Here is a 25,075-nt window from a genome sequence, read left to right as displayed (position 1 = left end):
GAGAATAAGTCCCCCTTCAACATTATAGGCTTTCTATCCAAGAAATTTAAACAGATCAGTCTTTGGACTATGATGCCTGCTCCACTTAAATTGTTGTGCTATCATAATAACCAGAAAAATATAAAAAATTTAACCCTTTATAGATCCATAATATCCCCAAGCTTGGAGTAATCTTCTAGTTCACAAATCTAGTCTATCAAATCCTCAAGATATAATTTATAGAGAAATTAGAAACATCTATTCTATGAATCTTAGCCATTATTCCATAGTTCTCAACTTGTTCTCTTCTTCTACAAGGATCTATATCAATAATCTTGAGATATTCAAAAAATTATTTATATTAGACCTTAGTCTTAGGACCTTCATAATGTAGTCCAAAAAATAAAAAAAATTCAATTCTCATATCATTCTTGAATTCCTCAAATATTTGTTCTAGCCTTCTAGGGTTCATCCTTCTAGGCAAAAACATTCCAATCCTTTGGTGAAATTTATTAAACTTCAATGATCTAATTACCAAGTTCCAATTACCTCTCACTCAAAAATCTATTGAGCACACTTGCAAACCACCTCTTACTTAGTGATCTATACACCTCTAAAATGTTCTAACTCAAAATAGGTCACCAAACAACCAATAAATTTTCTATAATCCCCTTATACATGTCATCTATAGTCGTGATTCATATCCCTAATATGTCACTTGACAACAAATACATCTAGGGCTTCACAAGCTCAACAACTCCAATCAACTGATACACATTCATGAATATTTCTCTAATACCAACACACTTATGTTAGGAGTTTCCTCAAAGGAGGTGGTCCAAACTATGCATCATGAGTCAACATAGTCATGAGATTGTAAAAATAGGTCAACCATGGACATAAGACATACAACAATGCACCATTAATATTTTTTGAATGTGAAATAACTTCACAAGATCAAAAGAGAAAATCTGGCATTTAGAACATGAACAACAAATAGAATCGGAGCCAGATTTAAGAAATATCCATCATGAAAGAATGGATCAAAATGAAAATGTAAACACAAAATATAGTAGATGCCTAGAATAAATCCCCAACTACATAATTCAAAGTGAGAAGAATTGATGGATTGACTCTAAACAAGTTCCAAAACTGGAACTAATAGAAACTAAAACAAATAGATATTTTGGTTGATGCAAGGTTTCCAACAACTCAAGGATGATAGTCCTTGAATGCTGACACTTAATTAGAAGTTATCAAAGATAGATATACATATAAAAAATTTCTAGTTGATAGTAAGTATAAAAATAAATTAGGAATAAATATTCCAAGAATTGCAAAGTCTTATGAATAAGTCTACTTTCTTAGTAATATTTTGAGGAATACAGATTAGTCCAAGATGATGACCACCTTTCTAAAAGTGATAAGGATCAACAAGTCACCACATCAAGCTAGGAGAGTACTGCCATAAGAGTATGTCAATAAATCTCACATGTAGAAGAATCAATGTAATAAAATGGAGAGCATCCATGGTATACTTGCAAAGGGATTATGAACTATTAGCTACATACACGAAATCCAATATTGAGAATCAATCCACTCATATATGAAAGTAGAATATAGTAGATGAATAATTAAAATTGTAGAGATCCAACCATATGCCAACTAGGAAGATAATCCTAGTGGCATCTCAATATACATTAGAAGTATACTCTTCCAATGTCAGGAAATCATTGTATCTTAGCACAAATGATGACCTAATGTTAGATGTTAGGAGAAGATCAATACTCATAAGCACCCTTGATAAGATATCATAGAAAATCATCGTAAATAAAAAAAATCAACAATGGGGAAGAACAACCATCAATAGGAATATAGAGGATAATGAAAAATATGAAGGGTAATAGCACAAACTTGGGTCACAATTCCATGGAATGAGACCTTTCAGAAAATGGATACTCGATTTTAAAAATTGGTTGTTTGTTATGGTACGGGCACCCGATCCATATTCAAAAAATTGGGTACCCAATTTTTGAATATGGGTCAGGTGCCTTAAGTTTGTTTTAAAAATTGGGTACCCGATCCATATTGAAAAATTGGGTACCCAATTTTTGAATATGGATCAGGTGCCTAAAGTGCATTTTAAAAATTGGGTACCTGATTTTAAAACAATCAGGTGCCCAATTTGTTTAAAATCGGGTACTTGATTTTAAAACAATTGGGTACTTGATTTTAGAAATTGGGTACTGGATTCTGGAAAACTATAAAACCCATTTTTTTTGGGTTTTTTGGTCTTTTTTACTAGAGTGTAAAACAAGAGCCCAATTTTAGCATAGAAATAGGAGCCCATTTTTGGATTTCTATTGACCCCCTGTTGCTCTTTTTCAACATACCAGGTATTTTACTTTGTTTTCTACTATTTTATTCCATTATTTTTAGTTTTACGCTTTATAATTCTGTCAATTTATTATTATTTTTTTCACTTTTAATATATAAAAATTGTAAATTTCCATTGTTAATAGTTTTATCTTTAGATTATTGTATCTGTTCATTTAAATAGTTTTGTATATGTTTTTTTTTTTTTGTTGTTGTTGTAGATGTTCATTTAAGAATTATTATTTTAGATGTTTCAATGTATTTAATAAAAATTACAATGTTGAATGATTGGATAGATGTAAATTAGATTGTTTAAACATGTAATTACATTGATATTTTAGATTTATTTCAATTAAATAGTGATTAATTATAAATTAGTTTGTAAACTACATAACAAAAGAAGTATTTCTAACTATATTCCTAAGTCTAAACTCAACCTAACCATAACTGTACAATAATTTAATCTAAACCCTAAACATAAAACTAAGTATTTAATGTGCTCCCTTACCTTAAAACCATAATTTTAACTCTAAACCCTAGATTCATGTAACTCTAATTGTAAGCTCAACTCTTTAATCCTAATATTAACTAAATCTCTAATCCTAAACAATCATACATAACCATTTATCCTTAACACAACCTTAACCCTAATTATGACATTTAAACGTAGACGAGCTCTTAAATTCTATTTGGGATTTTCAATAAGTAATGTTTCAGGGTCCAAATCAAATGTAATTTTAAATCCCCTACTCCAAATTATTTGGACCATCATATCCATTTATCATTTCATTATTTAGTTAGATAAATTTTACAAAAAAAATTTCAATAATTTGATGACCATATATTTTTAAATAAAACTACACACTAACCACAAACATAGTATTAACCTTGATGTAAAATCTCATTATCACCATAATTCTAAGCCTAACCCTAACACTAATTAAAATTTTAACCAAATTATATAATTAAAATTGAGAAACCTAACCCTAATCATTAATAAACGTAATCCTAAATGTTAAACCCTAATTCTAATTGTAACTTCAAATCTTAAACCTAACACTTGATGCCTAGCCAGGTAACCATAACAGTAGGTCCATAATGGAAAGTAATCTTAATCCTGACCATAATTAAAAATTGTAATCCTTAAAGCTAGCACGTGATCCTAAAATGTAAACTCTAATTCTAATCCTAATTTTTAAACACTAGAATTATAAGTGTTAAACTATATAATCTTAAATTATCATCTATTTCAATCCTAAATCAAAACCTAAACCATAATACTAAATTCTAATGCCTAATCTTAAACATGATAAGTCTTGAAATAGAAGTTGTAATCCTAAATCTTATTTTTTGTGCCCTAATCATTTAATTTTAAAATTTACTCTACCCTAATTCTAAATGGATAACCCTAAATCCTAACCCAAACCACAATCTTATTTATGTTAAATCCTAGTTATTTTAATATTGAACCTTAATCGTAAATGCTAAAGCATAATCCTAAATATTTAAATATAAATTTTAAACATTCATATTAAATTTCCTAGAAAAGACATACCATTTAATCGTAATCATATTTCTAATTTAATGGTGTAAACCCATACCATAAGATCTTTACCCTAGCCCTAATTCTAAATGCCAAACCATGATTATAAATTATGGTAGACTCTAATTTCTCAATAATTTCCCTAAATGAGCTAAAATCTAAATTACTAAACACTAAATTATCCCAATCTTAACCATAATCCTAATTATTTTAATATTAAACCTTATGGTATATTAAACTTTATGGTAATTAAATTAATTTATGGTATATTTTGATAATTAATTTATGGTATCCTAATTGTAAATTAAGCTTTAAATGGTACATTAAGCTTTATGGTAAATTAATTTATGGTATCCTAATTGCAAGCTTTATGGTAATTAAATTAATTTATGGTATATTTTGTGCCCCAATCATAATTTTAATTACTCTATACCCTAATTTTAAATGGATAACCCTAAATCCTGACCCAAACCACAATTTTATTTATGTTATTTATCCTAATTATTTTAATATTAAACCTTAGTCTTAAATGCTTCAAAGCATAATCCTAAACATTTAAATATATAAATGTTAAACACTCATATTAAATTTCCAAGAAAATACATGTACCATATAATCCTAATCATATTTCTAATTTAATGATCTATAAACCCATACCTTAATCTTTACCCTTGCACTAATTTTAAATGCCAAACCATGCTTATAGATGGTAGATCCTAATTGCTCAATAATTACCCTAAATGCTAAAATCTAAATTACTAAACACTAAATTATCTCAATAGATTAACCATAATTAAAAATCATAATCATTAAAGCTAGCATGTGATCTTAAAATTTGTAAACCCTAGTTTTAATCCTAATTTTTGAACACTTAGTCTAATTTTTCTCCCACTCATAAATGATAATTACTCTTATATTTTGTGCCCCAATCATAATGCTAATCCTAAATATTATATTTTGTGCCTCAATCATAATGCTAATTACTCTACCCTAATTGTAAATGGATAAGCCTAAATCCTAACCCAAACCACAATCTTATTTATATGTTCAATCCTAATTATTTTGATATTGAACCTTAATTGTACAAATTTTCTAAGGCATAATCACACACACACACACACACAAAAGAAAAAAAAGAAAAAAAGAAAAAAAGAAAAAAAGAAAAAAAGAAAAAAAGAAAAAAAGAAAAAGAAGAACATATTTTTAGAATTCACATTTAAGTTGATTTATTAGTATAGTTTTTTGGAGTATTACTTTATGATTAGGCTTAAAATGTTTAATTAGCCTTAACATTAAAGTTTACTTAAGTGTTTAGCTTTATTTGTTTAATTGATATGGTTTTAAAGATCTATGCATTTATATAATTGATATGTTAGATTTATTTTATTAAATTGTGATTCTATGATTTTCTATGTTGTTTAAACATATATTCATATTATATTTGATGGATCCACCCCCATTCCCTCCTCCCCCTCCTCCCTCGCCTCCACCCCCCCCATATCCACCTCCACCTCCACCCCCACCTCCACGACCACCTAGTCTTGCTCCAACACCTATTGTAGAGGATCTGAAGGAGAGCATTAGGTGCAACCTTCACAACCTCATGCATGATATTCAAGCTAGTAAGTGGGAGGCCCACCCCCCCACCCTCACCTACTTCACCTTGCAGATTGTATGTAAGGCATTGTTCAGTCTATCAAGCATTTGGATTGTGATATCGATAGCTTTAGATTATGGAGGCAAAACATGTGTGCCTTTTATTCTGATGTTTTATTCTATAGAGAGGTCCATAATCTCAAAATAAATAAATGATATTTTATAAGATATTTTATAAACCCTAAGATGGGTCTTGAAATTAGTGAGAGGAAGCCTCACATTTCTATTAGATGGTGCATGCATCCATGTATATCAACACACTTTTGGGAGTAGTGGTGGATGGTATCTGACCATCCACCACATGCAAATCAAGAGGTGCCCATGCACTTCCTTAGGAAGCTATAGGCTGAATTTGAATTAGGTTTGAAACCTAATTATTTTGATATTAGACCATTTCAAGGGGTTGGTGGAGGGATGCCTTAGGATAGGCCTGGGGCAAAGCTGAGCAATGATACAAGGAATCACATATGACCTCAGCCTCTTGTACCTCTTTCCACACTAGTTGTTCCAGTGCCACACCATCATCAAGTAGTGTCATCTGCTTTTACCTCATTGAGTACTATTTCAAGTAATTTAGTATAGTAGTAGATGCAGGCGAGAGATATTTGTCCACTTGGACACATTTGCACTAGTTGTGGAGATATATTTAGAGGTCCCTAGAGTGATGTTAATGTGGCACATGATGACCATTATGCTAAGGGTGCTGATTTTGATGATGATGCATATGCTGCCCGTAGTATTTGACCATATACCACATGCAAATCAAGAGGTGCTCATTTACTTCCTTAGGAAACTATGGGCTGAATTTGAATTGGGTTTAAAACCGAATTATTTTGATATTAGATCATTTCAAGGGGTTGGTGGAGGGATGCCTCAGGATTGGCTTGGGGCAAAGCTACGTGATGATACAAGGAATCAAATACAACCTCAACCTCTTGTACCTCTTTCTACACTAGTTGTCCCAACACGACACCATCATCGAGTAGTGTCATTTGCTCTTACCTCATGGAGTGCCTTTCAAGTAATTTAGTATAGTAGTGGACACAGGTGAGAGATATTTGTCCACTTGGACACATTTGTACTAGTTGTGGAGATATATTTAGAGGACCCTAGAGTGATGTTGATGTGGCACATGATGACCATTATGCTAAGGGTGCTGATTTTGATGATGATGCATACACTGCCCATGGTGATGGTAGTGATGATATTGATGTGTCATCATTTGTTGACCTTCTATAGGGAGAGCCCAAAGATAGTTAGGAGCAACAGGTGAAATTTTAATTTTAATTTAGCTAAAATTTATAATTATTTACTTTCTACATACATATGTAATTGTATTAACCATATTAATGTATGTTGATTTTGAAATAATAGAGGATGGATGATATTGTTCCTCCTAGGAAGTAGTTTTGTCTTTTTTCGAGACCTGTAGATGTTGGCATCCCTCATACAGTATGCACTTTGAATTAAACTATAAATAATGTACATTTGAACTCAATTTTAATAGCATGTGCTCATATGTTCTTTTTATCTGATTTTGTAGGGATTGTCGTCTGCTACATAGTTTGATGTTTGTATAGGTCCTGATCCATTGATCACTGAGGCACAACCTCAAATACCTACGGTATGAACTTTTGACTCAAGACAAATAATTTATACTAATTTTACGTACACATTGTTATTAACTTATAATATTCAACGTTGATTCATGTATAATTTTATGTTTTTTGGTTTTATGAGTAGGAGATGGATCATACTTATCCATATAGGCCTCAATATAGTTTATTTTTGACTCCATCTTTTTGACCATTTGAGACATGCCAATGATCATTATGGTAGCATATCTTTAGACACATCTGTGACATTGGCTACTACTTAGATATGATATATATATATGTTTTTATAGTTTATAAAAAATTGTAGTGTAATTGTGTACTTTTTAGTTTATGTACTTTGTAGTTCATGTATATATAATTTTGACTCAACATTTATGTATCCATAATTTTAGGACTATGTCGCCATGAGTGTTTCTGAGAGTATGAGACTAAGCCAAATGGAGGTACCTACATCATCCTTTGAGGTTAGTATTATGATTTATGTACATACATAGTTCATTATGCTCTTTATAAAATTTTAAAAATGTACGTATTGTAAATTACAGGACCTCACCACTACCACATTTGATAGCTTCCACATTGCACCTACTCCTATTACATAGGGACACCCATATCATGTGGTATTATTTTTATTATGCAGTGAATATTTAATTTATTTGCAAGCTCAATTTTGAAACCCATTTCAATTAAGCATGTACATGATGAGACATCTCATGTTACATAGGATGATCCATCTACCTCATAGGGTGTCCCACATGATGAGAAACCTCATGTTACATAGGATGATCCATCTTCCTTACAGGGTATCTCGCATGATGAGACACCTCATGTTACACAGGATGATCCATCTAAGTCCTCTTCACCTGGAGTAAAGAGGACTGCAAATCAGATAGATTAGGTCTTTTTGGCACCTTTATATTGTGTTTTTATGACACATATTGTTTATTTTGATACACTTTGTATTACCTAATAGTTAACTATATTATATATGTATTTTTTGACTTCATAGATCATGTCATAACATGTTAGACCATGCACTATTTTTTTACGAATTCTTATTATGCTAGTGTATGTAGTATAGATTATTATGTTATCATGTTGTAAGTATGAACCATTTTCTTTACTGTGACATATTTTATTCATGTTATAACACAATTTTTAAGTATATGGTACATGAACAACAATTTTTATTATTTATATAGAAACATTAATTTAAACATGTTTGAATGTAAAAGTAGTGGAAAAAAAGGAGGTCATTACTTGAATTGACAATTAATTTATAATATCAAGTGTACACCTTTAACTTTCAAATAGAAGTAAACTCCTATTTTTAAATGTTTACAACATGTTTCACAATATATTTAAGACAATGTGGATGGCATAAATTGAAGTAAACTCAAAATATAAAATTGGTTCAACACATTTCTTCAAATGAGGTCCCACAAAATAAAATTGTAAAACAAAAACATGTGTTAATAAAAGCATAAATTAATATGAGCTATCTAAACTATGTAACTATGTGTAATTTTTACATACTCACTATGTGTAATTGCACAAGATGTTGATGTTTGATCCACCTTAGCATTTAAATTTGCATAAATTGTAATTGAGACTTGAATAAGAGGTATATATAAGTTCTCTAATTTTCTATTGACAATGCATACATACATTTAATTAAATTATATAAGTACATATATAAAATAGCATAATAAATAAAAAACTTACATGTGTTTGATTTAAATGTAGTCATCCCACTGTACCATCTACATCCTCTCTCTTTTGCAATGCATCTATGATTGTGTCATGCTCGTCCATTGAAATTGTCTATAATACCTTATTGGCAAGTCTGCCTTTGTATCTTTCTAATTTGATATTTGTTTCCACAACCAAATGAGAATAGTGTAAAATCTTCTTTTAGGATTTGTAGTCTTCAAATGCTGGTAAAACATTTCTTCTTGTTAGGTATGTACGTATCTAGGTGCCAGCTACAACGATAGACCCAATTGGATACTCAAAACCATCATCATCTACTTGATGACATATCAATTTTTTCTTAGGTTCCACACATCTAGCTAGCCAATACTTAGTCTATTCATTGTTATCATTAGGTGCAATAGCACCATAAACATGTCCTACAAAATAAGATAAAGTACACAAACACTTTAATCACATGTGTACATATAAATAATATATTAAAGACATGTACTTGAATTATATTAATGACATGTACATAAATAAATAATATAAATTGAAGCATGATCACAACAAAATTTAATTTAATTGTACATACTAAGTTGTATGAGGTCTGAAATATGACCATAGTCTTCTGATGCAAAAGTAAAATTCTAATCTTGAAAATGTGTGTCAGTAGGTGCTAATGATTTTTGTTTCTAATCTTCAACCCCTTCTATATTCTTTCATTCTTCCCATTCACCTACAAGAAAAAACTAACAAAAACAAGTAAGCTCCCTAGTCCATATAGTCCAAGTTTTAGAATCTAAACTCCTAAATAAATGCCATTTATCTGACCTGCTAATTGTATCACAGTCATATCTTGAAAGGATATTCTTCTCTTCAAATATGTAGAATAAATGTTTGATTGTAGAGTTCTAACTTGATTCTATGTATAAATATTTGTTACACCATTCAACAATCTCATGTGCATTTTTGAATTTGGCTTTGTCCTTAAATTTTAATTGCTCTCTACTAAGGGCTCTTTTCATGCATGCACCAACACCATCATGTTCTCCTTTACCATGTCCAACCTCAAATAAAATCCACACATGTTGGATATTAGTTTACCTATGTGTCCTACTCAACCAGTAGAACATTCTAGTATTCTTGAATTGTCTTGTACAATTATCTGACCATATCCAATATTGTGTCATTTGAATTTGTCTCTCTTTTAAATTATCATAAAAGACCTTGAAACAAAATTGGAAAAACTTAGATGAATGAAGTTTATTATCACTCATATAGAAATGGTACTCTCTCAATATTTTTTGGTCCTCCTCTATACTATTAGGTGCATGCTTATAAACTATATGAACATGAATTACTACCTGCACTAGATTGTAATATTCTGGTTGTACCACATCTTACCATGCAAGTGTGTAGTTTTTTTGCAAAGTCAACAACTAAAAGCATAGTACCAATTGGAAATGTATTATTACATATACAAAATTGTCCATCAAGCCATCTAGCATATTGAGAGTGTTTAACATATTTTAGTATGATCACAATCTTAAACTCATCCATAAATGCATGACAACTAACTTCATCTGTAACTAGATCACACCTTCTTCCAATCTTCCCATCCTTGAATGGATATTCAATAGTTTTTAATCTTTTTACATCAACTAATTGTTGTCCAAAAGTAGTCAAAGCATTTTCATGCAAAAATTCATCTAACAAAGAAAGATTTCCACACATATCACATATAGCAGAAAGATATGCATTGAAAAGAAAGTATTGATCATTAGGTGGCTTACAAAACAAACCTGATATGAAATCCTTTATAGTTTGAGGTGGTATTTGTATACCAAATTCTCGCAACATTTCTTTACTATGCATGGTACTAGGTATAGATCGAAATACATCATAATGGTAATGAAATTGAACATGAGTTTTACAACATGTGATTCTTTCCTTGTTAATCCTTACATACCATGGTTTGCACTTTTTAAAAGATCTTTGACTAATGGTAATAGTTAACACCTTACCATTTATAAATTTTTTGAACAATTCAGTTTGAGTCATGTCCAAAAGGTGTTTAGGATGTGGATCACATATTTTTGAGCCAACTCTCAGTTTAAGACCATCTCTTGAATTAGGTGATACTTTTGTATTATCATGCCAAAATTTTTCAACTAAACTTTTGACTTCACTAGTAAGTTTCATATCACATCTCGGGAGTCTACCACTAGAAGTCCACAAAGTATTTTTTGGATCACATTCAAAGTTAACCCTTCTCTTTACATCTCTTTCTAAATTCTTATGATTCACATTAAGATAATCACTTATGTTACTAATCAATCTTTTGTTAGTTGTTGACTTGTTAACTAATGTTGTTGTTAATGCTGGTCATGTTGCATTCTTATCTTTAGAGCAACTTCTCCTTTCGATAACATCAAAGGCACTAGCAACATTGGATACAACTTGTTTTAAAGACTCATTTTTATTCTTGGATTTTGCATACATTCCTAACCTTTTCATTACTTTTTGCATTTTAGAAATTTTAATTAGTTGCAACTTTAATTGACATTGAACCCCAGATTTATTATTATAAAAATGTCTATATAATCTATTAGCATACATCCTAATTTGTCTCCATGAAACCAATCCCTCAAGATTATCTAGCACATCATTAAGAAAATGAAAATTATGTTTAGGAACTATAGTATCATTCTAACATATTTGTTCAGTAATTGGTGTTTCAATGTCTACATTCATACAATTTTTATTTTCAATTGACATTTCATTTTCACTATTATTTAGAATTTGAATCTCATTTTCATTTTTTCTTGGTATTTCTTTCCAGGCATGCATTTTCATTGGTGTTTGTTGTGCATGATCATTTGGCAATCTATTCCCAAGAAGAAAATATAAATCATTTAAATCATAACCTACTAAAAAATCACCAATTTCATCATGAGAAAAAACTCAAGAGTTTGGAGACACACCTATATTGAATGTTTGATTAGAATGTGCACCTAAGTCTCCTTGTATTGGGTTCTCTTCTTTAGCCTCTTCATCCATCGTGGTATCCTCAATGTCTTTCTCTTTTGAAACATTGCTCAACTCTCTAATTTTTTATCTTTTCTCTCGTTGACATTGTACTTCATTCTCTTTATTTATTGCAATCTCCTCATTTGTTAGAACTTTTATTTTCTTCTCTCTTTGTTGTCTTGATCCTATGTTTATACCAGTTTTGAATTTAAATCAATACCTTGCAAAATGTAGAAGAAGACAAGAAAATAGAATAACTATGAAAAAAATTCATTGTTGCAGTTTGTAACTATCATTCAATCATTGCAATTGTTGAAAAATGGTTTGTGGGGCATCTTTTGAGGCTGAACAATTAGATTAGAATAGGGTACCCAATTTTTTAAAAATTGGGTGCCCAATTTTTTAAAAATTGGGTGCCCAATTTTTAAACAATTGGGTAGCTGATTATAAGTTAGGCATCCAATTTTTAAATAGTTGGGTACTCGATTGTTCAAAAATCAGGTGCCAAATTTGGTTAATGATTAAACTCAAATTGGGCACCCAATTCTTGAATTGCAAATCAGGTGCCCGATTCTAGTGAGATGGGCAGGGATTTGCCATGGGTGTGAATTTGCATGGGGTTTTGCCTTGGGGAAAGGCATGGTATAGGCTTGGTCCTACTAAGCCTATGCCTTTATGAACCAATTTTTGACTAAGGCATTTAATTAATAATTCTAGGGATTGTCGTTATTTTTATATGGTCATCCTCATTGAATTTTTTGACAAAAAAAAAAACCCATTATAGGTCTTACTATTCTAATTTCAAAAATGTAAATTTTATAGTGTTATGAGTTCATTTTCTATTTTTCCATTATCTATTAATCAAAAGTATCTCTTAAACATTAAATAGTGACATTCACTAAAACTTTAATAACTTTTTAAATTTTTCATATTTTATAAATTAATTTAAATGTCATCAATCCTCACATAATTCTTTTAAAGTTAAAAAAAAATCCTTAAAAAAAAAATTAAATTATGACATCCATACATGAGAGGCTTTAGAAATTAGCTTAATCATCAATTAAAAATTAATTAAAAAATATTCATTAAAAAATTCAAGAAAATTATTCTCATCAATCTTTGGTGTGTCTGGTAACTTCTTTTAAAAGGATTCACAAAAACTCATTTGGTTGTGTTAAATTATGGTGTTTATACACAAGTGTGGTATGGTCCTGAAACAAGCATTTTGAAAAAGTGGTTTTTAAAGATCCATACCAAAAAAAATCTATCATATGGGGATACAAATAAATTACATATTAAAAAAGAAGATCCTAGGAACTACAATTTTAATTTTTGAAGTTTTTCTATATTTAATATCTAAATGACTCAAATTTTGGCATCAATTGACAATATATTTCAAAAATAGGAAGAACACTTCCACTTTTCGGAAAGTGAGACCCAACTTCTTGAAATGACCTTGAAGGATGGTAGAAAAATGAAAATATTAGAATAATGACTAAGTTTTAGGTTTATATTGATATGCTTTATGATGCAGGAGCATCTTGGGTTTGCTTGGTGACTACTTTCGAGTTCATGAGAGGAGGCTTGGTAGTTTCTTTAGAGGATGCTTGGACTGGTACTCAGTTGAAGAAGGATTGATGCTCAACATGGTCTGGGAACTCAACATGGTCTTTGGTTGCTCAGCATGGTCTAGGAACTAAACATGGTCTTTTGTTGCTTGGCATGGTCTAAGAACTCAACATGATCTTTAGTTTCTCGACATGGTTTGGGGACTCGACATGCTCTTTGGTTGCTCAACATGGTCTATGGAGCTTGGCCTTGCTTAGTAATTTGGTGCCTATTGTAGGCTGTGTAACTAATTTTTCACAATGATTTAGAGGATGAAAATTTCAAAGATTGAAGAGGGCCTAGATTACTAACTATGGTTCAAAGCATGAGTTCTAATTCAATCAAAGCTAGGAGATATCATGAATTTACTTGGATATTGATTTTGGGCATTTAATTACTATTGTAGGCCGACTTGTGGCATTTAATTTATGTATTTGTATTTAATTTATGTTCTGGGCTGACATGTGGCTTAGATGGGTATAAGTAAGGGTTGTGGTGAAGTCTTTAGTCATTATTCATCCATCTTGGAGAAGAGGAGGAGGAGTGAGTGTGGAGAGTAGCTGAAGAGTGAGTTTTCCTGAGTCTGTGAACAGAGTGCCGAATGTGAGGTAGTTTATAGTAGGATTGTGATGGAGTTGTGAATGTGTGGACAGAGCATTGAATGTGAGGTAGTTTACACTTGGATCTTGGATGAAGTTGGAGCAGAGCTAGTAGCTATAGCTTGGAAAACAAGGAGATTGCTTGGTGGGCTTGTGAGCACAAGTTGAGATCTTCCTTGAGGGTTTCTACCAGAGTATTGATTTGGACTAGCTAGGGTTTGGATTAGATCTCGAGGGATCTTGTAGAACTATTATTGTAATTGCTAGTGTATTTGGCCATAACTGGGAAAGCCTTACAACCTAGCACATTGCATGTAATAGTTATTTTATAAATAAAGAGTTGTGATTTGGTATCAAATCTTGTGTTATTGCTTCTTGCTATTGTGTTTGCGTTGTGTGGTTATTTTTTGGGGGCTAGGAAATCTCCTTTGGGTATTCTCCTACCTTGCACTATGTCAGATGGTATCATAGTGAAGGTTGTTCTTGAGTGTGTAGACATATCACTAAAGCTAAGGCAGTTTACACCAAGACCTTGGGAGGACATGCAGATTGATCGATGGATGCAAATATGGAAGACTAATCTTGTTGAGGCATGATCGTAGAGAGTTGTGGATTGTAGATCTATGGTCCTAGACTTGTGATGTGGTTCCTAATTATTCATGCAAGGTAGCAGGTTATGATCTGACTTGCAAATAATTTAGTTTTGTCACAAGGAGCATAGGAAGGATTTTTTGTAGAGGGTTTATGAAGATCTTGGGAGATGGCTTCAAGAGGATTGGACCATGAGATGATTATGAATCTCCATGATGTGGTGGAGAGGAATTTTTCTAAGATGTCTACTTAGGTTGAAGCTAGTTTGGCTAATCAAACTAAGGAGGTGATTTCTCAGTTTGAAACTAGTTTAGCTGATTGAGATAAGGATAGGATGAGGAAGGCATTTCATAGATGTTTATGGAGCTAGAATCTATCAATCCAAAAGAGAGTTGTTTGGCTAGTTAAGAGACTTGTTCATGAGAGAAGATGACATAACAAGGTCAAGGTGGAAGAGGTTGGTTTTGTTGATTAGTTTGTGGAGCCTGATATAGAACCTATAGAGAAACTAGAGGTTGTTGCTAAGGATATTCCTAACCTTGTTGATGTTGGGATGAAGGTTGATTATTAGTTGGTTGAGTCTGACATGGAGATTGTGGAGCACGTAGTCATGGATGATCTAATTGTTGTTGGTGGTGAATTATGTATTGTAGAGAATCTTGTTGTGAGCAATGAGATTGCTGGTGTTGTGAGTTTGGCATGTGTTGATGGAGATCTACATGTTGTTACTGATGTGGAGTTTGTTACTACTGATGTGGGGTTTTTTGCTACTAGTATGGATTCACTAGTTTCTGATGTGGATGAAGGTTTGCTATTGAACCATTATGTTTAATTTATTCTTTTGTGTGAGCATGCTGATTGGATGGTTGAGATTCTGGTGTTTGATAGAATGATATAGGTTTGGATGATGTACAAATTGGTTTTCTTGTCCCTGTTGGAGTGGAAGCCTTTGGTAAAGATGAAGTTGGCCGTTGATCTTTCTTTGGGAATCAAAGTGTGGGACACACTTTTCTATTTACCTAGGGAGTCTAATGTAGGATCATCTTGGGTTTACTTGGTGACTATTTTGGGTTCATGAGAGGAGGCTTGGTAGTTGCTTCGGAGGGTGCTTGGACTAGTACTCGATCGAAGAAGGACTAGTGCTCGATATGGTCTAGGAACTCGTCATGGTCTTTGGTTTCTTGGAATGGTTTGGGAACTTGTCATGGTATTTGGTTGCTCATAATGGTTTGGGAACTTAGCATGGTCTTTGGTTTCTTGACATGGTTTGGGAACTTGGTATGGTCTTTGATTTCTCAACATGGTTTATGGAGCTTGGCCTTGATTAGTAATTTGGTGCTAGTTGTAGGCCATGTAACTAATTTTCCACAATGAGTTAGAGGATGAAAATTTTAGGGATTAAAGAGGGCCTTGATTAATAAATATGGTTTAAAGAATGAGTTCTAATTAAATTAGAGCTAGGAGATATCACAATTTTACTTGGATATCAATTTTGGATATTTAATTGTTGTTGCAGGCCGACTTGTGACATTTAATTTATGTATTTATATTTAATTTTTGTTTTGGGCCAACTTGTGGCTTAGATGGGTATAAGTAGGGGTTGTGGTAAAGTCTTTAGTCATTATTCATCCATCTTGGAGAAGAGGAGGAGGAGTGAGTGTGGAGAGTAGCTAAAGAGCGAGTTTTCCTGAGTCTGTAAACAGAGCACCAAATGTGAGGTAGTTAATGGTAGGATTATGATGGAGTTATGAATGTGTGGATAGAGCACCAAATGTGAGGTAGTTTACACTTGGATCTTGGATGAAGTTGGAGAAAAGCTAGTAACTGTGGCTTGGAAAAAAAGGAGATTTCTTGGTGCACTTGCGAGCACAAGTTGAGATCTTCCTTGGGGTTTTCTACTAGAGTGTTATTTTAGACTAGCTAGAGTTTGGATTGGATCTTATAGAACTGTTATTGTAATTGCTATTATATTTTTCCATAACTAAGGTCTTATAGCCCAACACATTGCATGTAATAGTTATTTTATAAATAAAGAGTTATGATTTGGTATCAGATCTTGTGTTATTTCTTCTTGCTATTATGTTTCCACTGCCTAGTTATTTGATGCGGGCTAGGACATCTCCTTTGAGGATTCTCCTACCTTGCATTGCATCACTTTAACTTAATTATGAAAACCACAACAAGTATTATGGTTAACCAAGAAAAAAGACTAATCAAATATAAGAATAATTTTCAAACATCAATGTGGAGAATATAAAGTTATGTTAGCATGAATGCTAATGATACTACTTTGAGTGAGTATCCTAAGCATTGGAGAGTATTGATATGTTGCATTAATGACTATTTTTTCCATTGATGTCAACATAGCAGTAAGTCTCTAAAGATTTCTAGAGTAATAGAGAAAGAGTGTAGTTATACAGACAAGGTGTTTCTTTTTTGGTGATGTAAGGTCATGGAAATGTTCATCACTATGTCTTGACGATGTAGTTTAATGCGCAACATGCAAGTCAAAGATGTACAAAATTTGTACCTAATTTATGGAGAGAAATACAAAAATAGAACATTAGGAAAGTAGTTCTTGATGGTTGTTCACTATCTCACATCTGACATGCAATGAGAAGATGCACAGTCAAGTAGTGATAGAGGATAATCTATTGCTAATGTTGGCAAGTGTGCAAGCCCTAGTATTGCACGTGTGAAGATTTGTATAGACTATAAGCCGACAATGCTATTGTAATTGTAATTAATTAATTATCTTATTATAATTAATTGGGAAAGCCTCAAGGCCAACTCAAGGAATTATTTTAAAGATATGGTATAAAGAAAATATGTTTTTCTTGTTTGTAATGAGAGCATGAGAGTATCCTTGTTATATGAAGTGTGAAAAGGAGAAGAGTGTTTGGTAAATGCATGTAAGCGATCCAAGAGATTATTGGATGCAAGTTTTGTGATTTGGTTACAAGATCTGAAGGAACAAAAGTCTAGTTGATAGGATGAAGGAAGAAGAAGAAATTTCTATTCATTTCTATTATTCTGCAAGGAATAATACAAAGATCATTTGGATAGTGGGTTCATTGGTCTTAACCTTGAAGCTATTTGGGCAGTGGGTCCAAAAATCTTTGACAACTTCTAATAGGGTTGGCACAACTCCTAATAGGGTTGGAATCTCCTAATAGGGATTCAAAGTCTCCTAATAGGAACTCATATGTACTAAATTTATTCATAGACTCCTAATAGGGTCCATCCTCTAACAAGGAATATTTATATTAGTACATCATCTTGTGGGTATCATCCCCACCGGGGTTTTCCCTAGTTAACATATCTAGTGTTATTGTGTATGAGTATCTTGTTGTGGTTTTTGTTTATATTTTCTATATCATTAAGTTTGAATAAGGTTGATAATTGTGATAATAGTTAGATAACTAATTCATAAACCCCCTACAGTTATATCAATGGACTATATATTTGAACAATTGGTATTAAAGCATCAAGTCCTTGAAGGATAAGCTTAACATCTTTGGGAGAGATTGATGGAAAATATTTTTAGAAAGGATAGTCCTAGATTTGATGGGGCCAACTATGATAGTTGGAAGGACTAGAAGATGAAGACTCATCTATTGTGCATGGGTCTAGGTTATTGGATCTTGACAAGGACTGAGAAGACAATTGTGGAAGAAGAACAACTTGAACTATACACTAAAGAAAAAAGAGATATGTTCATGTGTAACATGAGAGCTAGAGACGCTCTACTATCATATCTTATAGAGAATGAATATATTTAAGTAAAGTCACTTTAAACATCTCATGAAATTTGAAAAGCATTAGAACATACTTTTGAAGGTGATCCACATGAAAAAAGAATGATATTATAGAATTAGATATGTGCATGTCAAGATTCTAAGATAATGGAAGATGAATATATAAGAAGCTATATTGGTAGAATATTAGAAATTGTTGTAGGAATTCAGTCTCTTGGTGGAACCAAGGAAGAAGATGAATTAATATGGAAGATCTTGAAAAGTTTGACACCATCATTCAAGCAAGTTGCTTAGATGATTTAGATGGTAATGCCTTGTGCTAAAAATTTCACAAAGAAAACCTTGCTTGGAAGATTAGAATCTATAGAAGTAGATTTGAGATAGCCTAGAGATCTAGCTAGAGTTGAAATAGCTTTCAGTGCCTTGAACATTTGACCTAATCTAACAAGGAGTGCAAACACACGTGGAGATTTTTCTAGTAGCAGCAGACCTGATGAAGACAATAAGATTGAGGAAGGAATAACCCTTCTTGTGAGAAGATAAAAAGATGTTAAGAAAATCTTTAAATTTTTGACTTGTGATGAATTTAGTCATTATGCATCTAAATGTCCTAAAAGAGAGAAAAAGTATAAAGAAAAGTTTAAGCCTAGAAGAGATAGAAATTATTTGTATGCAAATGAAGATGAAGAATTTGATGAGAAAGGTCAAAGTGAAAGTGGTGATGAATTGGGATTTGTGGCTATTAAGGAAGATGATCTTGATAGAAAAATTAGAGAAGAAATAGCTCTAGTTTCCCAAGTGGAAAAGAAATTTGATTGGATAATTGACAATGGTTGTTCACATGACATGATTGATGATATAAATAAGTTTGATAAGTTCATGAATCATGATGGAGGTATTGTTAGAGCTTGTAACATTGTAGCCTATCATATAATAGGAATTGGATCTGTTACTCTTGATGGTAAAGCTAACATTGATAATGTTTATTTTGTTGATGGATTGAAGCATAACTTGTTAAGTGTTGGAAAATTGGTGGACAAGGGTTATCATTTACAATTCACTAAGGAAACCTACATTATCAAAGATAAAGATGCTAAGATGATTGGAACATGCACAAGATCCATAGGTAACATGTATTTCAGTCAGATCCTACTAAAATGACATGTTTGGTAGCTAAAGTGGAAAATAGTTGGTTGTGGTATAGAAGATTCTCTCACATAAATTTTGATAATATTGTAAAGGTTAGTAGTACATTTGTAGTTAGAGACTTGCCTAAGATTACAAAGCCTACTAATGTTATGTGTAAAGAATATATTCTAGCTAAATTGAAGAAAGTATCATTTCCTAGCAAGAAGTTCACTACCATAGAGAAGCTGGAGATCATTCACACATATCTAAGTGGTCCTTCAAGAATAAGAGGATTCTATGGTGAACGGTACTTTATGATTTTTGTTGAAAATTTTAATAGAATGATGTGGGTGGAATTTCTTAAAGAGAAATATGAAGTTTTTGAGAAGTTTAAGATATTTAAGAATAGAGCTGAGAATGAATTTGGTGTTAAGATAAAGTGTTTGAGATCAGATAGAGGAGGAGAGTTCATCTCTAGAGATTTTAATATATTTTGTGAAGAGAATGGAATTAAAAGGCAACCATTTCACCTAGAACACCTGAGTAGAATGAGATTGCTAAAAGATGAAATAATTTAGTAGTATGGGCATCAAGAATGATGATGTTTGAGAATGATATTTCTAAGACATTTTGGAGAGTAGTCAATACAACAATGTACACTTTGAACATAGTACAGATCCTAAAATGCATGAACAAGACACCTTATGAACTATGATTTGGTCATTCACCATCAATTAAATATTTGAGAATATTTGGGAGAAAATGTTATATTAAGAGAGATGCTGGCATTAATAAGTTTGATCCAAGAAGTGATGAATGTATGTTTCTTGGTTATCTATTGAAAAGTAAGGCATACAAATGTTTTAACTATAGAATTAAGACAATAGTTGAATGCAAAAATATAAATATTGATGAAAAATTTTGGAACTAAGGAAAATATGGTAGATTATAATTTAGATAAAGAAGAAAATAATTTTGAAGTTGTTAGACACAATGTAAAAATTTTCTTTGAGACAAACAATAATTTGTAGGATGATGTGTTTACTATTGAGCAAAGAGGAGAGAAGAGATCTGAACCAAGAGATAAGATAAGAGTTGAGATGTCAAATCCTACCCCTAATAGGAATTTGAAAAAGAATCACCCCCCCAAGTAGATAATTGGAAACAAAGACAAAATGTGATGACAGGAGACAAAGTAAATGAGGAGATATGTTTGATATAACAAGTTGAACCTAAGAGCACAGATGAAGAATGTGACGATGATAATTGGATTCAAGTAGTGAAGGAAGAATTAGATCATATTGTGAAGAATGATACATGGGAATTTGTTCCAAGACCAAAATACAAGAATGTGATAGGAACCAAATGGGTATTCAGAAACAAGATGAATGAGCAAGGCAAAGTTGTGAGGAATAAGGATAGAATTATATGCAAGGGATATTCACATCAAGAAGGCATAGACTATGAGGAGATATATGCACTTTTAGCCATAATGGAAGTACTAAGGATGTTCTTGGCTTATGTAGCAAATAAGATGTTCAAGGTTTATCAAATGGATGTTAAATTAGCCTTCTTGAATGAAGAACTTGAAGAAGAGGTATATATTGAGTAGCCTAAGGGTTTTCCTTTATCAAAAGACAAAGACATGGTATAAAAAATAAAGAAAGCTCTATATGGTCTAAAGTAAGCACCTAGAACCTGGTATGCAATGTTGGATAGTTATTTGACAAAGCTTGGATTTGCTAAAGGTGCAAAAAATAGTAACTTGTATTTGAAAGAAGCTAAGAATAGTTTTATGATAATAGTACTATTTGTTGATGACATCATTTTTGGAGGTAATGATGAAGCAAGTGACAAGCTTGCTGAAGAAATGAAGAATGAGTTTGAAATGGTCATGATAGGAGAAATGAAGTTTTTCCTAGGATTGTAGATTGTGCAGAATAGTGATGGAATTTTCATTTCAAAAGCTGATTACTTGAAAGACTTGCTAAAAAATTTAGGTTTAGAAAGTTTTAAACCTATTGGTACACCTATGATATTTGGTCACAAGTTATTCAACAAGGATAAGACACCTGCAATAGAGCAGAAGAAGTACATATCTGTGATTAGAGGTTTGCAATATTTGACTCACACCAGACCAGATATAGCAAATGTATTTAGGATTGTAGCTAGATTTCAAGATGATCCTAAGGAGTATCATTTTGAAAAAAATAAAGAGAATATTCAACTATTTGAAAGGAACACATGATTATGGAATTTGGTATGATAGATCAAGTGATTTCACTCTATGTGCATATATTGATGTAGATTGGGCAAGCATTATAGATGATAGAAAGAGCACCAGTGGTGGAGCATTCTTTCTTGGAGGAAGATTGGTTTCTTAGCTAAGCAAAAAGAAAGATTGTATTTGTTAGAGTACAACTGAGGTAGAGTATGTTGTAGCAGTAAATAACTAAAATCAAATTATGTGGATGAAGTAGATGCTGAAGGATATTAGAATTGAGTTTGAAGAATCTATTATCATTTATTTTGATAACACAAGTATAGTGAGTATGTCTAAGAATCCTATATTACATTCTAATACTAAGCATATATCTATTAAGTATCATGTTTTGAGAGAGAAAGAAACAAAAAAGGAGATCAGATTGGAGTATGTAAGTACTAAAGATCAGATTATAGATATCTTTATGAAGCCTTTTCCTAAAGATACATTTGAGTACTTGAGAGGTATACTTGGGATTATGCCCCTACCTACTTCTAAGTAGATGATGGAGTAAGTGCATCAGTCTAGTGGTACCGAGCACTAATTGTTAGACTGTACTGAATGCTGATGCTTCTCGCAATGAGGAGTATCTATGATGAGAAGAGTTATTGAGGACTCTTGCTATTTGGTTTTGAATAATTCCTTTGGACACTTAAGATGGTTGAAAACTTGGAGCAACATATTAACAATTGGTATGTAATAATTGGTATGTTGTAATATTGAGGCCTTTGACATTGATGTCAATGGGGGAGAGAATATGGATGAAAAAAATCTCTTAAGCAATGGGGGGGAAAAACTGTATGAATGAGGGAGATATATATTTTTAGGGAGATTCATGTAAGGAAGCAAGAATATGCACTTGATGTATTGTGAATTTTTTAGTGTGAAGTAAAACATTGTTGTCGAAGAAGCAAGAGTATGAACCTATTGTGTTGAGAACTTTTAGTGTGTGGACAACTGATGCTGGTCAACAACAACAACAAAACACTATTTGGTATTCTTGGAACTTAGATGGTTTTTCATCTATGTTGGCATCAATGCCACATAGGTATATTGTTAGCATGAATGTTGATGATACTACATTGGGGGAGTATCCTAAGAATTGGAGAGTATTGATACATGTTGCATTCATAATTGTATTTTTCATTAATGTCAACATAGTAGTAAGTTTGTGAAGATTTCCAGAGTAACAAAGAAAGATTGTAGTTATACAAAAAAGGTGTTGCTTGTTTGGTGATGTGCGGTCATGGAAATGTTCATCACTATGTCCTGATAATGTGGTTCAGTGCACAACACATAAGTCAAAGATGTAAAAAAGTTGTACTTGATTTACAGAGAGAAGTACAAAAATAGAGCATTAGGAAAGTAGTTCTTGATGGTTGTTCACTATCTTACATCTAAGATGTAATGAGAAGATGAATAGTCAGGCAGTGATAGAGGAAAATCTATTGGTGATGCCAACAAGTGTGCAAGCCCTGGTATAGCACGTGTGAAGTTTTGTATAGAGTGTGAGTCAACAATGCTATTGTAATTGTAATTAATTAATTATCTTATTATAATTAATTGGGAATTATTTTGAAGATATGGTATAAAGGAAAGATGTTTTCCTTGTTTATAATGAGAGCATGAGAGTATCCATTGTTGTGTGAAGTGCAAAAAGGAGTAGAGCATTTGATAAATGCATGTAAGTGATCCAAGGGATTGTTGGATGTGAGTTTTTTGATCTAGTTACAAGATCTGAAGGAGAAGAAGTCTAGTTGATAGGATAGAGGAAGAGGAAGAAAGTACTATTCATTTCTATTATTATACAAGGAGTAATACAAAGATTATTTGGATAGTGGGTTCATTGGTCTTAACCTTGAAGCTATTTGGGTAGTGGATCTAGCTATCTTTGACAACTCCTAACAATGTTAGCACAACTCCTAATAGGGTTGGTACAACTCCTAATAGGGTTAGAATATCCTAACAATGATTCAAAGTCTCCTAATAGGGACTCATATATACTGAATGTATTCATAGACTCCTAACATGGTCCATCCTCTAACAAGGAATATTTATATTAATACATCATCTTATGGGTATCATCCCCATTGGGGTTTTCCCTCTGATCAAGGGTTTCCCTAGTTAACATGTTTGGTGTTATTGTGTATAAGTATCTTGTTGTGGTTTTAGTTTATATTGCTCATATGGTTAAGTTTGAATAAGGTTGATAATTGTGATAATAGTTAGACAATTGATTCAACCACCCCTCCTCTTAGTTATATCAGTGGACTATATATTCTAACAAGTTACATAGATTGATGACATTGTCCATTGATGATGAAGATTTTTATGAATCAAGGGATGAAAATGATTAACATTCATCATTGATAATAAACAACATTTTAAAGATAAAATATAATCATAAAGGCAATCAACTGAGGCATGAACATATAGCAATGGGAGTCATTGATTTCTATCCTATTCAATCATAAAGCTAAGAATTCCACCAATATCTCAAAAACTGAAAAATTAAATAGTGTTAATTATTGATTATTTTCTATCCACTAACCGATATTATACAACACTAAGTTGTTAACAATCAACAAATATTTTGCCTTTTTCCAAAAAAAAGTCAACAAAAATAAAACTAATATCATTATAAAGAGACAATGTTAACAATGATTACTAGTGGAGATTAATCATATTGAAAGTGTATTATAACTAGGAATTACAATATCCACTTAAAGGATAATTAGAAATAATGAGACTACTCCTTCACTTCCTAAGAATTACAATACCTAATTTAGCAAAAAACTTGTGTAATTGATAATGTTAGTGTAATGAAGTTTTTTCTTTATCTCTAGTTTGCTTAAACTAAAATTTAGGCATATAATAATTAGTTCTTTTATTAATTATTATCATGCAACCTAGGTTAGTTACTTGTTAGTGTTTTGATCTCCTTTATAAGGATTGATCTCTCTTTATAAATTCATTGACTTTTGATGATAGAAATTTCCCTTTTTGCTCATCAAGAATGTCTCATCTGTGGATTTGGGAATTCTAGCCTCCATAGCTTTTGCTTCTCTCTTTCTATGATAGGTGTTTTCATGTAGGTGATTCTTGGGAGCTATGAGGTTGATCTTTATAAACTTCAACATGGTATCATAGCTCCCAAGAATCCTACATGCAAGCACCTGCCACCGAAAGAGAGACACACTATGGAAGTTGGAATTCCTAGATCCACTGAA

Source organism: Cupressus sempervirens, chromosome 3, assembly GCF_028749045.1.
Source record: "Cupressus sempervirens isolate cs-2001-9-10 chromosome 3, ASM2874904v1, whole genome shotgun sequence".
NCBI classification, from domain to species: domain Eukaryota; kingdom Viridiplantae; phylum Streptophyta; class Pinopsida; order Cupressales; family Cupressaceae; genus Cupressus; species Cupressus sempervirens.
The sequence above is the reverse complement of the archived record's forward strand: the minus strand, read 5'-3'. Positions refer to the sequence as shown.